Source organism: Taeniopygia guttata, chromosome 3, assembly GCF_048771995.1.
Source record: "Taeniopygia guttata chromosome 3, bTaeGut7.mat, whole genome shotgun sequence".
NCBI lineage: Eukaryota > Metazoa > Chordata > Aves > Passeriformes > Estrildidae > Taeniopygia > Taeniopygia guttata.
The window spans coordinates 60,073,309-60,090,426 of record NC_133027.1 but is presented as its reverse complement, the minus strand read 5'-3'; the positions used below and the strand labels follow the sequence as shown (position 1 = coordinate 60,090,426).

Here is a 17,118-nt window from a genome sequence, read left to right as displayed (position 1 = left end):
TTTTCTCATAGAAATTCAAACTTATGAAGGAAAAGAAAATCAAATCCATACGAAGGCCATGAATCAAGCTATAGGCCAAAATCCAGAAATCTATAGTGGTCTGTGTGCCTGTCCATTTGAAGGCAACAAAAAAACCTGATGGTTCACTCTCATAGCATTGTCTTGAGTCAGGGTTGTAGCTGAACTCTGAATATTCTGATATTCACCCAGGGCTATCACAGTAGGATTTCTTTTAAAACCAGAGAAGAAATCAAGCACAGACGAGGACCATTATTTGTAAAGTTTATCTGACAAAATCTTCATATCCACTGGTAAAGCTCTGCAGACTAATGTGGTGTACCCGAACTGAGCAGGTACAAGTGTACCAAGACTTTTTCATACAGCAGAGTGTGTAGCACAGGGCAGCAGTGATGCAGCAGTGCTGAGTGTTCATCCCTGGCTTAGGGACACTGCAGAGTGGGGTAAGTGCTGTCACAATTAGCTACTAAGCCATTGGAAGATGACTTCTGATGACAGAAGATGTTGCCTTCCTATTTCTAATGACAAAGTGACAAGAGGGCATGACATGGAGAGCTGCAGCCCCTTCAGACGCTAGAGCAAAATACACCCCAATGTCCCAGCATGCGGTGAGGTTGAAAGGTAATGATATTTCCTGCCAAACCAAAAGGTTTTATATGACTCTGGTTGATGACATAGTCATATATAGTCATGTAGCTTGGACCAGTTTCTGTGGGAAACTCACACATTTTGTTTTTACTTGCTCTCTTTCTGATGCACCTTTGGACATGAACAGTGGGTTTAGCACAAATCTTACTTACAGTAAATTATGTAAATCAGAAATAAAGTTACTGCATTTTTCAGTTTCTCTGGTACTCTGGGAATAGCCCCAGCTTTCTTCTAGAACTGATTTTTTGGTCACGTGAGAGAAATAGAGCAGTTTAAGTGAGTGCTGAGATGTTTTAACCCAACACACTCCTCAAGGGAATTGAAGAATAGAGGCACACAACAGTCCAGCTCTCAATTTGTTGAAACATTGCAGGCTAAGTCTGTCTGAAGTGACATGTCATTCCACTTGACTCATCAGATGACACTGTCAGTCTTTGGTAGAAACAAAGGAAGTTAAAGCACCGTAAGTGTTAAGAGCAAACAGACCAGCTTCACAATTAACATGAAGCCTAGTAGAGTCTATCATTGGTAAAATGCACATATAATGATTAAAAATGGAAAAAGGTTTGATTCAAACTTCTGGATTTAAAATTTAAATTTGAGTTAATTTTTCATGTCAAGATTTTTTCCTTCACCAAAGTTCAATAAAAATGCCTGTTGAAACTTAATAACACACAAAAGCTCATCTGTTCATTGATTACACATTTTTTATGAAGGGCAGTTAGTTGTACTGGTTTGTTTTGGGACAGCCACAGACATAAAATATTCTACTGCAAATGATCTTAACATCTGTTTTTATAATTTTTACCCCACAGTTCCAGCAGTCAGTGATGTGTAGAATTGCCTAAAAGTTTTGTATGGAAATGTTTTGTAAGTATGGGTTTTGCATAATGAAAGACTTCTCTTTCATACAATATGGATAAAGGGCCTTAGATTTAATAATAGTACAGAACATGAATGGGCTTGTTAATTGAATTTATTGTGGAGCTATTTTATTATATAAATCTACTTAGTTTCAAAATGTGTAAATCCAAGCTGTGTTATTACATGTTTGTTGACTCACTTTATTTTCATTAATTTACTGGATTGAAAAATCTCTGAGGCATCCAACAAAAGAGATGAGAATAAAAAAATAATTAAACTCTTGTCATTTATAGCATTGTACTGAGCTCTTTTATAATGATAAAAGCACCATAGTTTTTCTCAGAACACAAATTAGTGTTTCTTTATGATAACTTTTATAATGGCAGTTACATATTTTTTCCTCTGAAAAGGCCTATTGAATATTCCACAAGTAACTTTGGTATCAAATTTCTCTTGTCTTTTGGACTTTTCCCTCCACATGATGTCTTCCTGACCTTATCAATCTGTCTGCTATTTGTAACTTCCAGATATCCAATTTACAAATGTGGGTCCTAACTATATAAAAGTAATAGAAGAATTTTCTATGAAATGCTTGTTTATTTCTCAACATCATTCAAAGTCTATTTATGAATTGGATCAAGTTCGTGTTTTGGAGCTGTTCCCTGTATTTATAAAGGCACTTTTATTCATTCAAAATACTGTGGGTGCATGTGAATCCCAGTATGTAAAACTGTCCAACTGAATGAAAAAAATTCTTAAAGAAAATTGGAAATTTTCATTGGATATTCTAAGACTCGTATCTTCCTGCACATATATTTATATACAACGCTTTCCCTTTTAAAAAAAAGGGACTCTTTATTTCAGCTCATTTTTATTCCATATTGAATATAAATACTGATTTAATGACATTTGGAGATAATGTGCATCAACAGCTTACAGCCCAGAAGAACAAATGTGCCCTGGGCTGCACCAAAAGCAGTGTGGCCAGCATGTTGAGGAAGGTGATTCTCCCCCTTTGCTCTCATGAGACCCCATTTGGAGTGCTTCATCCAGCGCTGGGGTCCCCAGCATAACAGAGATGTGCACCTGTTAGAATGAGTCCAGAGGAGGATCACTAAGTTAATCAGAGGGTTGGAGCATCTCTCCTATGAAGACAGGCTGAGACAGTTGAAGTTGTTCAGCCTGGAAAAGAAAAGGTTCTAGACAGGCTTTATAGAAAAAAAAAAAAACAAACCCAAACGAGAAATTTTAAAATGCAGATAAACTTTTTCCATCTCCCTTCTGAAGAATATTGGTTGAAATTACTGTCATCAACACTACTTTATGATAATTGCCAATTCATGCTGAGGCAGTCTTCTGGCATACAACATTTCTGTACAAATGGTTCAATTTTAGAAAAGACCTATCCTATTGAAAACAGGATCTTTCTCAAGTAATGAGTGAGAAATGAGACTAGACAGTGCTAGCTGCTCTGCCAATAATATGATCAAGAGTATTATAACTAAATGTAGTCTAGAAAAGCATTTACTGACGTAACTTATACAAACTCACAATTCTGTTGCTGTATTGCAATGGTGTATTACAATGTTTCTCAGAACTCATAGTGTCTTCCTCCAATAAAAAGAGTTTAAGAAATAATTTGTTTGAAATACCTTTAAAATAGTTAAAATAGTTACTCTTTTGAGGAAATGTTGGGACCAGGAAGAAGAGACAAACAAATTATTCTACTGCTTTAATATGAAGTAATTCTATGTGTGTTCAGGTTTACTGCCTGTTATTAGACACTTGACACAACTCAGACAATGTACTCTTTCCAGCCAGGTTTTCTGTAGGAGCAGTTCTAGTAATACCATGATCTTCAGAAAGAAGTATATGATTTTCACTGTAAAAAATAAAATCTGAAATTTAGGTATCAAGAACATAAGAAAAAAACTTCCAAAACATAAACACTTGGACCGAAGTTTTTTTACTACTTTAGGCTACTTTAGTACATTTCCACATATTGAAATGCTATCATAGGGCTAATGGCACAAGGGGTGAAGGTTGACACTTGGATTCCCTGGTCTGCTTTGCTATCAGGCATCTTGTGCCAACTCTGAGCCCAATCTAGAGCAGAAAACTAATTTTTAAAAATTAGGAAAATAGTCTTTTGTCACAGTAGTGGAGCAATAGTAAAGAATATAAAGAACTAAGGAGGTATAATTCTGAGATTTAACAAAAGACTCCTTTGCACTCTTCAGTGTACTGCAGTGGAATGTGGTCAGTCTTTCAGCAGCTCATGACCAGAGAAGTGGAGGTTATTTGCTAATTTGAATTATTCAATGTGTCATAGGGAAATGCAATTATTAACTTCCCCCCTCTCTCCTTGTGGCATACTCAGGTCAGTTTGCCTCTGTCATTTTATACAACCATGTCCCAGTGGTGCTTGTCTCTGCTTTTATGTAAAGCAGCAGTTGACTGAGAGGTCAGGACTCCTCATGTTCTTTCCTTCAGTGGCAGCCCTACTTAATTTTGGCTGAAATTGGTGGAAAACCTCCTGCTTACTTCAACAAGATCAGGGTTCATCCTGGTTGGAACATTAAAACTTATTTCAGAGCATAAAGGAACTGAAGAGATAGTGGCAGATGGTGGGGGATGAGCCTGCCTAATCCCAGTTTGGTGCATTTATCAGGAGTATTGCATAATGTAAGTGTTTCACATAATTTAAATAGGAATTCATATTAAATACATGAAGAAAACTTGCTATTGCTGTTATTTTTCATGCTAGTGGACATCTTGCTATCTATAAAGCATCTGTGCATGATTTTTTGCCCCAAAATATTAATTTATTTATGAGGAAATTTTATTTCATAAAACTTCTCAGCAGTGAATGCAAAATTAGGGCTGGGCTTCTTTTACTGTACAGCAAATTTCTTGAGTGCCTGGAATTAGATAGCTATAAAAATGATATGGGTATATATCTCACAGGCAGGACTTTGTAGATGCTTATGAGCTGTGGGGGAAGATCATCTTTCAAGATGTGTTGTCCTGTTTCTCTCTGCTGTCCTATTTCAGTAGCAATCCTACTCCTGGGCAACAGGGAAAAAAAAATCCATGAAGCTAAGGAAGTTAATGGATAAGAAAGAAAGGGTTCAAGCAGACTGTAAAAGGTGTTTCCTTTTCTTTTTCTAGAAAGAGTCCTTCCTTCCTGAGTCTGGCTGGAGAAGTCTCCCAAAGCACAAGTCTCTGGTGTGGTGAGTGCTGTACACCTTAGAGATGTCCAAAGGAGCTTCCCACAAAAAAAAAAAAAAAAAAGGATTATCCAAAGAATTTAAATGAGATCAAGGTGTTTTCTGGAGCACCCTCTGGGCAGGCAGTGGGTGGGGAGATCCCACTGATGCAGAAGACATGGTTTGCAGCTGGCACAGGCAGTTTTTGAGGCTGCTCACTCCCTGCTGGAAATGGGCGTGCAGGAAAGAGCAGCAGTGTGGGCTTGGGGGGTCTCACAGCCCCTGAGACATTTCTGAGGATTTGGTTCAAGTCATTCTAATCTAGTACAGTGTCATGACATATATGCTGCTTTTAAGAACAGAGTTTGAATCTGATACAGGCCATGCCCTGTGTTAAAGCGTCTTTGGTGGCCAAGGCCACTGGGGCATTTCAGAAAAGCCAAGATGAGAACAGCATGTAGGAAGAGTGGGATCCTGGGACTGGTTACATGCTTTTTCCTCATGTAATACAGTGTCTCAGGCACTCCTTGGGAGACCATGGCAGCTGGACTCATACAGATAAGCTTACAACCAGTTTAAGGATATTTTTGCAGAGTCCGTGTGATCATCACAACAGTATTTAAAACTAATAGTTCATGGGCTATGTCTGAACTATTTGGCATAGAATTAGCATAACCAGGCATTCAGCCAATATGAAAATATATGAAAATTTCCATTGTGCAATTTTCCAGCTGAAGATTAGCAAGATTAGTAGCAAAATTTGCACTTCTTACTGTTGTTTACTGATACCTGTGACTGTTGGGCAATACAGTAACACATCTGCTAAAGAAATGGAAAACATTCAAATGCTATCAACTTTGTTGATAGCCATATGGGTTATATTTACTCAACTGGCTTATATTCAGCTTGTCATTACTGTTAAGTATTTTGCACAGAACATGATATAAAGGTCACTCAGACTAGCTGGATTTAAAAGGTAATAAGGAAAACAACCTTGTATTAATAAATAATAATAATTCAGTGTGTTCAATCAGATCCATTTTTTCCAGTTACCAATAATAGTATTTTGTAAGCACCAATAAAGAGGCTGATACCCCTCACTTCATGCAGAGGAACTGTAGAGATTTCCAGCACCATAATGCTCTTGAGTGCATTGTGAGATGGAGACTATTTGTGCCTGCAAGTGGTTACACAGGCATTAGCCCAAAGGAAGTGACATTTCATTGTTCTGTATGCTAAACACAACAGACATTATTCACACTTCTTCAAAGGAATAAACATAAAACTGGTTCTGGAAAAAAAAAAAAAGTATTTGAGATAACTTATGAATTCTGTTAGTAACTTGTGGTATAGACACTGCTCATCATTCTGAAAATCGGTTTTGACAAGACTTTCTGAATTAGGAAAAAAAGAGATAAACATGAAATTTAGTAAATGGTGGGAATTTACTTAATAAACTTGGGAAAAAACCTGACTAGTTCATTTAAGATGTGCAGTGTCAGAAAAAAAGCTCACAAGAAATCTGCAAAACATTATGTCTAAAAGACAGAAATCACTTAAATGTATGCTACATTGCAGCAAAATACATAATCTAAGTAAGGAATTATTTAATGATTTTTAAGACTACCTTTCTGAAAAAATAAATACAAGGAGCTATTTGGGGCTTTTTTTGTTTCTTTTGGGGTTGGAAGGTCTTGCATATAGAACATACAAACATGCTTTGTAGCAACATGCAGAAAAAAATTACAGATAAAATGAATTTAACAGCCCCTATCTCAACCATAAATATTAAAAGGTAAAATCTACCGCAAATTACATAGAAATTTATTAGAAATATATGTATTTGGTGAGAGTTGTTTTGTGGTTTTTTTCTGAAGAAAGAAAGAGAAGAATTTTATACTTGAAGAGAACAGTCCAAGACTTGCTTCATTTCTCCCAGACACTCTGAAAGTGTTTTGGTTTTATAGAGAAATACTTGGCATATGAATCAATTGACCATATATCCTGTGCTTTTTGAATGCCCTGAAATATCTCAGTTGCTCAGCAACATATAACAGTCTGTAACTCCTGTTATAGATTTCTCCCCTTCTCTCCAAGGATGGATCTGATGCCCAGGTCTGACACAGCAGCCTGGATTGCAAAAGAGCTGTAGAAATGTAAGAGCTGTAATAGGAGGATAGAATCATTGAGATGGCAGTATCCATAGCTTGAGCAGATGGATGCACTCATCTATTGAGCACTGGTAGGAAGTAAACAAGGTGAAAAATGGAAAGACCAAAATTCTGTTTATTTACCTGAATATAACCTTGGCAATATTAATAAGAGAACCCATAAGGAAAGTCATCTCAGTCTAAAATGGATTCTGTGATGACAAGAACCAAATGTGCTGTTTTAAGATAAAAACATGAGCTTGGAAAATGCAGCAGGGGAACAGAGTTTGCAGTCCTCTGGAGTGTACACATAAAGGTCTGGTTCATGACTCAAAACCCATGCACATTCTTCAGAGCAGCTCATTTATTTATGAAAATAATGCGCCATACAATGTATCCAAAGAGGCTTTCCTAAATACCACTCTTCACTGATTTCAGTTGGGTAAAGCCAGTGCCAAATGTGGATATTTTGTTCATTTAACCTTTGCAGCAGAAAATTTTAAGGCATTGTCCCTGATTTAAATGCAATAGCAGAAACACTCAGAATTTGACAGAAATTTCTATTGTAACATGTAGCCCACATACACAACTAACATGAAGGACAAGTTTACAAAGCTTTGGAATCATTCTGCAATTTTATTAAATCAGTATGATTGCGATATATGCAGCATAGCCATCCTGTGTCTTGAGATCTCTGCTGATTGGTGCAGACCCTGCAGAGCCCTCAGTGGACAATCTTGAGAGAATTGCCTGCCAGGTGTGAGCAATGACTTGAAGTTTTGCTGCTTGGGGTTCACCTAAACTGAAAATTTAAGAGAAGAATATTAAAGGTAAAAAAGAAAAATGGAAAATTATTAATATAGCAGCTTTTAGATAGCTAAACAGATGCAATTATTTCTATAAAAGCCCATAAATACAGATTAGAAGACATCAGAATAGAACAGCTATTTTAAAATTAAGAATTTTATGTCATATATAGTTGTCAGGATTTCTAACACAATAAAAGTGCTTTGAGAACTGTTTTCATCAGTAAAAAAAAAAAAAACAAAACAAAACAAAACAAAAAAAAACCACATTGAAAGAAAGCCCACATAAATAGGTTAAGAGCCCTAATAAGCCCAGATCTGTTAGAAATCACATTGCATTTTATTTGGCCTATTTAAAATTCCAAGTGCTTTTGTATTCTATTAGCTGCCAACATTATTATAAATTTGGCTGAATACTCTAGGCAGTAGACAAAATTTTTAAGGTGGAAAAGCCATGTTTAGGTTTTCTTCTACTGCTATTGTCATTAATTGACAGTAATGGTCTTTCAACCTAATTATTTGGAGTAATTTTCTGTATTTCTATGTTTTCTTAACTGAGAAATCCTTTACAAGGGTATCTTCCATGGATTCTACTAGAGTTTTATATTTGATGATAAGAAAAGCACTTTCTGCCAAATATATTTCATGTGGAATTTGCCATTTCTTTTGCTGAAGGATTTTTATTTTGTACTCTAACTTAGTTGAGAATCCTTTCTGCCTTTATACATCATCCATAAGTTAAGTAAGGCTAAGAGATCTAGACACCTTACTGAAAATAAAATATTCATGATCATCCTGGACAGAACAGCACTTCATTGACCAGTCCTATCTCCATTTCTTGTGTATTGTGTATTCTTGTGTATTTGTGGATCACCATGGTACCTCTTCATATGTTTTTTCTCTGGGCATTTCAATAAACTGTCCTTTCCTCTGTCCTGACTTCATTTTAGCTCCTAGTGCTGCTCTGCTTTCAGCATGCATTTATGAGTTTGTGACTACCAACAGGATCCAAACCCCGCACTGCCCTTTCTACAAGCTCTCGTTTTGCCTTTAGCAAGCCCAGAAGCTTTCTTGCTTAAACCTAGTTTTGTCATAAAGGATGCCTATCTTTTCATTTTCAGTTGCACACATAAATTTTGGGTTAGTAATCTAATTAAATAAATAGGCAAAAATTCACAACAAACGTTTGTGATTTTGGTATCTTTTTAGCATTTCTTTTCAAAGTATCTACAGTTGTGGAAAGCTAACGATTATAGGCCTCACCCCTTTCCCTTTGTTTTTTTTTTTTTTTTTTTTCCTTCCTCCATGGGAAGAAGACAATCAGTTCTATAAGTTTTCTGGTGCACTTTGGTAGAGTGCTAGTGGAAGCAAATAGAGAGGAATGATGTTTGGAGCTTCCAGAGCAGGAACACCTCGTTGGAAATTCTAACAGGACATAGGGATGAAAAAGATTTCTACACCAAAGATAACTGTGTAGCTACGTAGAGCAACTGAAGCAGAAGAGTTATTATCATCATCTCCATTCTCAGAAAAATTGGAAGAGCTGCTGTGCAATTGTTTCTGAGACCGAAACACTGAAAACATATGACAGACCGTGTTAAGTACCCATTACTGCTCACTCGGCATTGTATATCAGATTAGTAAAAAATACTTAATTGATGTGATTGTGTCCCTCACTCAGAAATCCATCTGTATCTACTGTTGAAAGGAGAGACCTTAACACCAGCCCCAGAACAGTTTCTGCATTTCAGAGCACCAGCAGAGAAGCGCAGCTGAGTACCTCATCAAGATAAGTATGAGCATATTTCATGAAGAACAATTCAGTGGGTAGCCTGGTCACACAGTACTCAGGAAATTTGAGTACAAAGCAAATAATAAAAAGTTCAGATGCTGTCAATTTCAGTATTGCTTAAGAATATAAACTGAATATTTCATGAAAAAGCAAAGCTAAACCAGAAAACCTCTAATCAATTTCTTCCACAAATGCTGTGGCATCATATCAATTATATAAATGTTCATCTAGTGACATTTTAATCTGCCAAAATAAATCTATTTAATCAGCCTTGAATAAATAGCCCCATGGAGGTTTTGTGTTGGTTTGGTTTTTGTTTTTTAATAGTTCCTTCCTTATCCTAAACTGTGTTATCAAAATGACTTTGAGTGCCTAATCAGACACATCAGTCAAGCACCTTCAAGCATGGTGCCACCCCAAGTATGGATACCCCTCACTCAACAGCCAGCTGCAGTCAATTGCAAATCCTTCAAAAGAAAAGATGCATGTGTAGAGGAAGAGGAGAATTTAAAAGTCAAATTATGGCCCTGACTCTTACAGCTGATCAGGCGAAGCCCTGAAGAATGAGATCTGATTATAATCACAGTCCTAATGTAAAGCTGAAGTGTAATGAGGGTATGCTGAGGGCAATGAAATCTATCCTGCTCTATTTGGGCTTAACAGATGAAAAAAGAAACAGGATGACTCAGTCTCCATGTCTTTTTTGGGTGCAGGGAGAAGAATGCCTCCCCAAAGTAAGGTTACCTATTAACTGAACAAAATGTCGGCTTGCTTTATTCAAAGTACTGGTTTTAAAATGACATTTTGGATATAGAAAAAGAGATAGGGATTTATTGTTAATTGCATGAATATTTCTTTTTCTTTTTACCCTCTACTTTAACTCGGAATGGGGACAGAGTAACTGAGAGAGTGAAAGGAGGAGGTATATTCAGAAAAATTCTATGTACTTGAGTTTTAAATACTTGATATTTAAAAGCAGGGTTGTCCATTCAATTCTGGATTTTATTGTTGCATTAACACTGCATATTGAGTTACTACTTCTCTGTGACTCTTCTGACTTACTCTGTTTTTACTTTTATTGAGATGCATGTCTCCCACTGGCACAGGAAAAATGAAGATTTTCTTTTATTATTTCTTAATTATTAATTAGGGAATTATTATTTATGTTAGTCCAGCAAACTAAAAACATTAGGTCTAGGCCAGCAACAGAAATTGTTAGCATTAAATGGAGGCACAACATATAAATTAGCCCTGCTCCAGAAAGTTTGCAGTCCAGCCAGAAGACAAGAAACAGGCAACAGCAGATGAATAACTGAGGCAGTAATTGCTCATGCAGTTCAGTGTGCAGAAAGCACTGCTTATCTGTTATCAACAGTTTTTTTAGGTATCCTGGCAGAAGGCATTTTTCATGGGTTTCAAGGCTATTTGCCATTGGAACTAATGAGTGTTCAGAAAAACATAACTGAGAAAAGATTTAAAGAAGGAAGGGTTTTCCTTTTTTTCCCCATAAAAGTATTTTTATAAAATGTTGTTCTTTTTTTTGCCCCTCTCCTTTGAACAATATTTGTGCCAGTATTTATAATAATGGGAGATTATGTAATTTTTGAGAACCCTGACCAGAGATATATATGTTCTTTCTACTAGTCATCTTGCTGATGGCATATTTTTTTATCAGCATTTTCCCAGTCTGTTGTTCAGAATGTACCAGGTGGATTTTAGTGCCAGCTGAAAGACATCTTTTGAAATTATTTATACAGGAAAATGTACTGTTAAACACAGTGAGGCATAACAGCAGTCAATCAGCCACCTACAGGGCTGAATTTATGTCCAAAGCATTAGGAACCTTATAGCCTTCCCACTCTGCTATGTATCTTCAGGTGAGGGAAAACTGGGTATAGTCACAAATTTGTAAATATACAAGTAGTATTAGGCCAAAAGTTGTGTCTGAATAGCATTGTCTTCCTTCAAGAAATGTCTTAATGCAGCCCAGATATCCCAGCATGTTGTTAAAAGAGCGATCAAATCCTGTAACCTGTCTGAATCCTTCACCATTCATGACTTGTTTGTTTAGGCTTCAAAAACACAACTTAGGGAAAACTCTTTCAAAAGAAGGGTTAAAAACATGAAATAAAGACATAGAATTTGCTGCTAATCTTCCATTAGCCTAGTTCAAAAAGTTTTCCTATTACTTGTAACTTCTTGAAAATAGTAAAATAATTCTACTTTAAAGCCTGGGGAGGGTCTGTCTACACAATAATTGCAGTATACTTTTGAAATCATGACACCCACTGTAAAACGAGTGTTCTGAGAAAAATCTATGTGTTTATTTGATCATTTGGGTTCTATCAGCCCATCCAGAGAGGTCCTATTTCCTATGTTTATTTTTTAAACCAAATTGAAGCAAATTATCCATCTAGGTTTTACTACATAAATTACTAGCAGGTATTAATAGTTAGTCTGACTTTTCCCTCAGGTAATGAGGCCATTGATTTGGAGTAAAAAAAATACTTATGCAGAAGTTCTAGATGTCCTGCAGCAAAGCTTAACCCACAGAAAGCCATCATTTGGATAGGAGCAATCAGTATTTCACCTTGGATAAATAAGCCTATTCACAACGCTTTTTTATGCTGCTGTGCTCAGGGACATCAGACAATATATCTGTGGTCTTCTACAAAAGCTCTAGAAAATGTGGATAATGGGGTTGCTATAAGAACTGGTGAATCACTAACAGAGAAAAGATGTTTCTCATTTGTTTTCCCACTCCCAGTGCCAAGGAAACCTAATAGAGAAGTGGACATAAAAAGCATTCATTTTAACTAAACCACTGGATTGTTTTTGAATTTTTTCTCTTTGAAAGTTTCACCATGATGTTGCAGATGTGGATCTGACTGTAGCTTTGGCCTGTCTTTGCTGCTTTAGGGAAGGTGCAGAGTGGGTTCTGCTCCCCTCTTTATCTGTGTCTGCTCCTCAGACTGAAGATTTTTGTAAATAATTTGTCAGTCCCTTTACTGTCAGAAGAGAGAAGGTTTGTTATCTCAAGCTTTTAAAACCTTCATGCATACTCGTTACGTCATGGTCTTTGCCTGTCTTTGGCGTGCTGCTTGAGGAAGTACAGTTGGTCTGGTACATTGATTTTTAGAAATATTTTCTTAAGAAACAGGACCATGAAGGTTAGTAGAGACTGCTGTGTGCTCATGATGCTTCATTCAAGAAATCTTTCTTAATAGACGCCTCATAGATAAGCCTTCAAATTTACTAGGCCACTGTGCTACCAAATAACATTCTTGGGTGGGAAAAACATGCAAAAGTCCTTTTCCTTTGTAATGTGTTCTTGAAAGTGAAAGTTTTCTGGAGCATAAAAAGATTCTTAATCTAAATAATATATAAAGTATAGGATCACTATCAGTGCAGCACACTGAGAAGTTTCCTTTCAGAACAGTGAAGTACAAGGTATGCGATTTATTCTTTCCCGATTTAGTTTTGAAATCTTTGAATGCAGAGATTTACTGACTTGTAACATTTATTTAATAGAGATTGTCTCTCCTTGGGGGAAGTAAGAACAAAGAAACATTCAGTAATAAAATAGAGTCAGGCAATTTCACCAATATCTGTCAAATTTGAGCATAAATTATATTTGGGGACTCAATACAAATAATAGTGCTTTGGTTCACTTACTTTGCAGAAAGTATAATGTCATTAAGCTAACCTTTTCACTGAATAACTGAGTATTGTATCAGATATGTTGTATCACATTAAAATATTACATAAAAATATTAATTTTGTGAAATGTAAGATGTCAAATGACAAATGTCTGCAAAATGTTTAGTTTAAGTCTTTGTGCACGTCTCAGATAAGCAGTTCGGTTCAACAGGTTGATAAGCTGACTTCCCACAGGCATGTGGCAGACCACACCTGCAGATGAGCTGCCTTATCTGTAGGAAAAGTTGTTGCTTGTGATATCCTGACCTAATGATAGGAGAGAATTATTTAGAAAACGAAACCATTTTTCTAGGAAGATGAATTTCATCTCAGAAATACTTCAGTTCTACCCTAGACTGTATAACTTGTATAGCTCTACAGCTTTTGCACATTTGCAGATTTTGGGGCTAGGATAGGTTTTAGTGACTCTTCATAAGTCCATGCCTGTGATCCTCTAAGAATTTGCTATTTTATATTTAGATGTTTAAAGTGCAATGGCTTTATAGTTTGAAAAATATCGATGGGGAGAAAAAGACAATAAAAACAAGAGAATAGAATTGCTGTAGTAAATAAGGCATAAGAACACAAGGAGATGACAGGATAAAGCAGAACAGTAAAAGGTGGTTTTGTCACTCATAGCCTGTAGTCCTGAATATGCAAACCTGAGCATGGTGGGGCCTAATTTATAATTCTGATAATTCATTTTATTAAATATAACCATTTCAGATGTTGCTGCTTCAGAGTCAATCTTATGAGAGAGTGAAAAGTGTCGGTTTTCTAAGATATAATAAGCTAAGTTTAAAAAAGACATGGAACCATTTCAAACTTGCCTCCTAATATCTTTGAAATTGTAGAGATGCACTATTCTTCCATCTAATTTTTAAACAGAGAAAAAGAAAACAAATAAACAAAACCCCCCAAGCAATTATTCATTTAAATATTGATTTCTTATTACTTTTTGAGGTTTTTTCCATGTCTCAGGACACATTCAACTCATCAGTAAAAATCTGTCAGTGTGGTGCAAAACAGTTCTTGGATTCTTAATTTGATAGAAATTTGATGAAAATACTTTTTTTTTGAAAAATACTTTAAAGAAAAGATCTAGAAAAGGAGGTAATCCTTCTTCCATTGAATATGTTTCTGTATTTCCAGGAAAGCTGACAATCATGAGGGTTCAAAATTTGTCTGAACACTTCCCTCCAAGTGTGGCTGTCCTGTCACTAACATTACAAAATGTGGCAATTGCAAAAATTGTATTATAAAGTTACAAAAATTTTCTCTTCAGTTCTCAAATATGGAATTAAATGTAATCTAACCCCATGATCACAGTTCCTTTTTACTTGTCAGCACTAAGTTGTTGCCAATAAAATAATAGTCATCAGCATAATCTGATGAAAACTTCAGAGGTGACCTCCTAGTAAATATTTTTCATCTTAGAAAGTATGCTGACTGTATAGCCTCTTGTATCAGAAACTCAAAGTTATCACTGCTGCTATTCAGATTATGAAATCAATGTGCCAGAAGCACACTATCCATTACTCAGAGATGGTAATAGTTTTACATGGTGCTTAGAATTTATTCAGTTACTTCTCTTTGTAATACTGTAGGTTTTACATCTTAGTGGGTGTGGACATCTCACTGCCCATTAAACTTCTTTTGCATCAGTCTTGAATACGAAGCCCACAGATCTGGCTTTCTTGGAATGTGAAGAGCCTGGGAGTCCTGAGATTTTTGTGAGTTTCCTTTTTTTTGTTGTTGTTTCTAGTTGTTTGGATTTTTGTTTGGTTCTTTTATTGTTTGGTTATTTTTTGGGTTTTTTTGTTTGTTTGATGATTTTTTAAAATTTTAATATAGACAGCAGATGTAATCCTGTGAAAAATAATTGATGTTTAAGTGATAACAGAGTGCGCGAGAGTAGAAAAAGAATCATTTAGCAAAACATAGCTGTGGCAACAACCAGCACCCTATTTATCACCATCTAGTCAAATGAGACATTTAATTTTGAGCAACTTCAACACTATAATATGTCAAGACACTGGTCAGGCAAAATTATATGCTTCTTTATTTTCCTACTACCATTATGGTGACTACAGTTATAAACTCCACACAAATTTCACTTTAGAGTGATTCCACATGAAACTGTAGCCTCTAATCCTTAAGCTGAGAGACCCCTTAGACATCATAAATGCTGCTGTACTTCCTTGAAAAACTGTTGCACTTTCTTGACCATGGATTGAGATTGCCATTGAACTATCTCTTTCATATCAGAATAACTGGTACATCCAAAAACGTGCTTTCAATTTCCTCTAGCCAAATTGTGCTCAAATATCAAATGCATAGACAAGCAATTAATCATACATTCAGTTATTACATACACATATGTGCAAAACAAGTTCAAAAATTACATTCAGTCCTTGGTACTCTATCTTTAAATATGTCTCTTATGACTTCAAAAACATACAAAAAGGCAGCCATTAGAAATGTAGGCTCCTCATCTACTCAAAAGCACATTTATTTGCCACGCAACCAGGAAAATTTTATGGATGAACAATCCGACTTGAATTTAGCTCATCTTGGCCAGATGAAGGTATGCATTAACATTAGAGTGTGTATCATCATCTGCTGTATCACTTACAAAAGATTATTGTAAATAAATCACTATTACATAAAATAGAAAACAAAGACAGAAGTTTATCATTAAAGCCAAAGATGAATTTTGACATCTATATGAGAGGAGAAAAGGGATGACAGTGGGACACTGTGCAGATTCACAACAGTGTACAGATTCTAAAAACAATTGTACAGCTTTAGTGTCAGATCCTGTCCCAGGTTCTTTAATAATGAAATTTAAGTCTGCAATTATTCTGCTCTGCAGTACAGCACAGTCAGTAAAGGTTAATGCATGTAAACTTCACAGATATATAAGCTCAGTACACCCCTACTAAAAAGTTGAAGACTCAGGAGAGCAATTTGGCCCTCTGTGTTTTCCTTTGAATTTATGTTTACCTAATCTGTCCTCAACTTGTGATATATATGAAGGGTTTTCCTCTAAAACAAAAAGAACCTCTAATGGCTTGAAAACTTTTATCTTGTGGATTTTTCCTTTTTTTTCTTCAGTTAATGTCAAATTTTGTAATCTGAAAGATAATCCTGTCAACCATCTTAGTTAATTAAAAAAAGCAATAAGACAGGAGAAAAATATAGATATACACTAACAAAATGTACAGCATCTTATTAAGAAATAAAAAAATTAATCAGAAGTAAGAAGTTCATGTTAATCTTATATTTTTATTAAATGATTAGTTTTAAATAACCAAATCATTATCTTATAATAAAATAATTCAAATAAATTAGGTTTTGAACCTAAATACGAATTATTTTCTGTTAAATTTTAATTTTAAAAAATGGAGGAAGAGTGAATTTTCTTTCCATCTTATATATCTATTAGAATTCCTTTCAGCAGATTTTATCAAATTACTTTTGAAGGTCCTGAAAACACAGGCAAATGAAAAACTAATTAGACTGATGTGTGATGCAATGGTTCTGCGCCCATGGAGGAAGTACAAAACATCTGGACTTAAAAGGGTAATATCACATGAGTAACTCTGGCCAGTTCAATTTCCTTGATAAAAAAATACTTAGAAATTTTTTATGGAAATTAAATAGAAAGTTGAAAGCAATGTAAAAATAATATTATGACAGATTGAGAAAGGGTAATCAGCATAGCTGAAAGAAAAGTCTTCAAATTTTAAAGTGGAAACAAAGTAACAGATTAAAAAACCTATTTGTTTTCACAGATAGAAAAGGAGATCTTGTCAGTATCTTTATCTGAGCTTTTGGAAGTCTAATGCTGCTGGAGAACATTGGTAATTTCATGCCTATGTAACAAAGGTATAATCAACTAAGTACGTGGTACCTAAATTACAAACATT

The 17,118-nt window shown here is 35.5% G+C and overlaps 1 long non-coding RNA gene across 2 annotated transcripts in view; it reads left to right on the top strand.

The window, feature by feature from the left end:
- Positions 1 to 17,118, top strand: part of LOC115494348 (uncharacterized) — a 178,847-nt gene that overhangs the window by 155,998 nt on the left and 5,731 nt on the right. Inside the window, exons 4-5 of one of the 2 annotated variants that reach the window (XR_012055067.1) lie at positions 4,702 to 4,763; positions 14,794 to 15,767. This is a non-coding gene — a long non-coding RNA (uncharacterized lncRNA). Of the gene's footprint in view, positions 1 to 4,701; positions 4,764 to 14,793; positions 15,768 to 17,118 lie in introns of those variants that run through there. The other variant, XR_003959342.4, reaches the window with a different exon arrangement.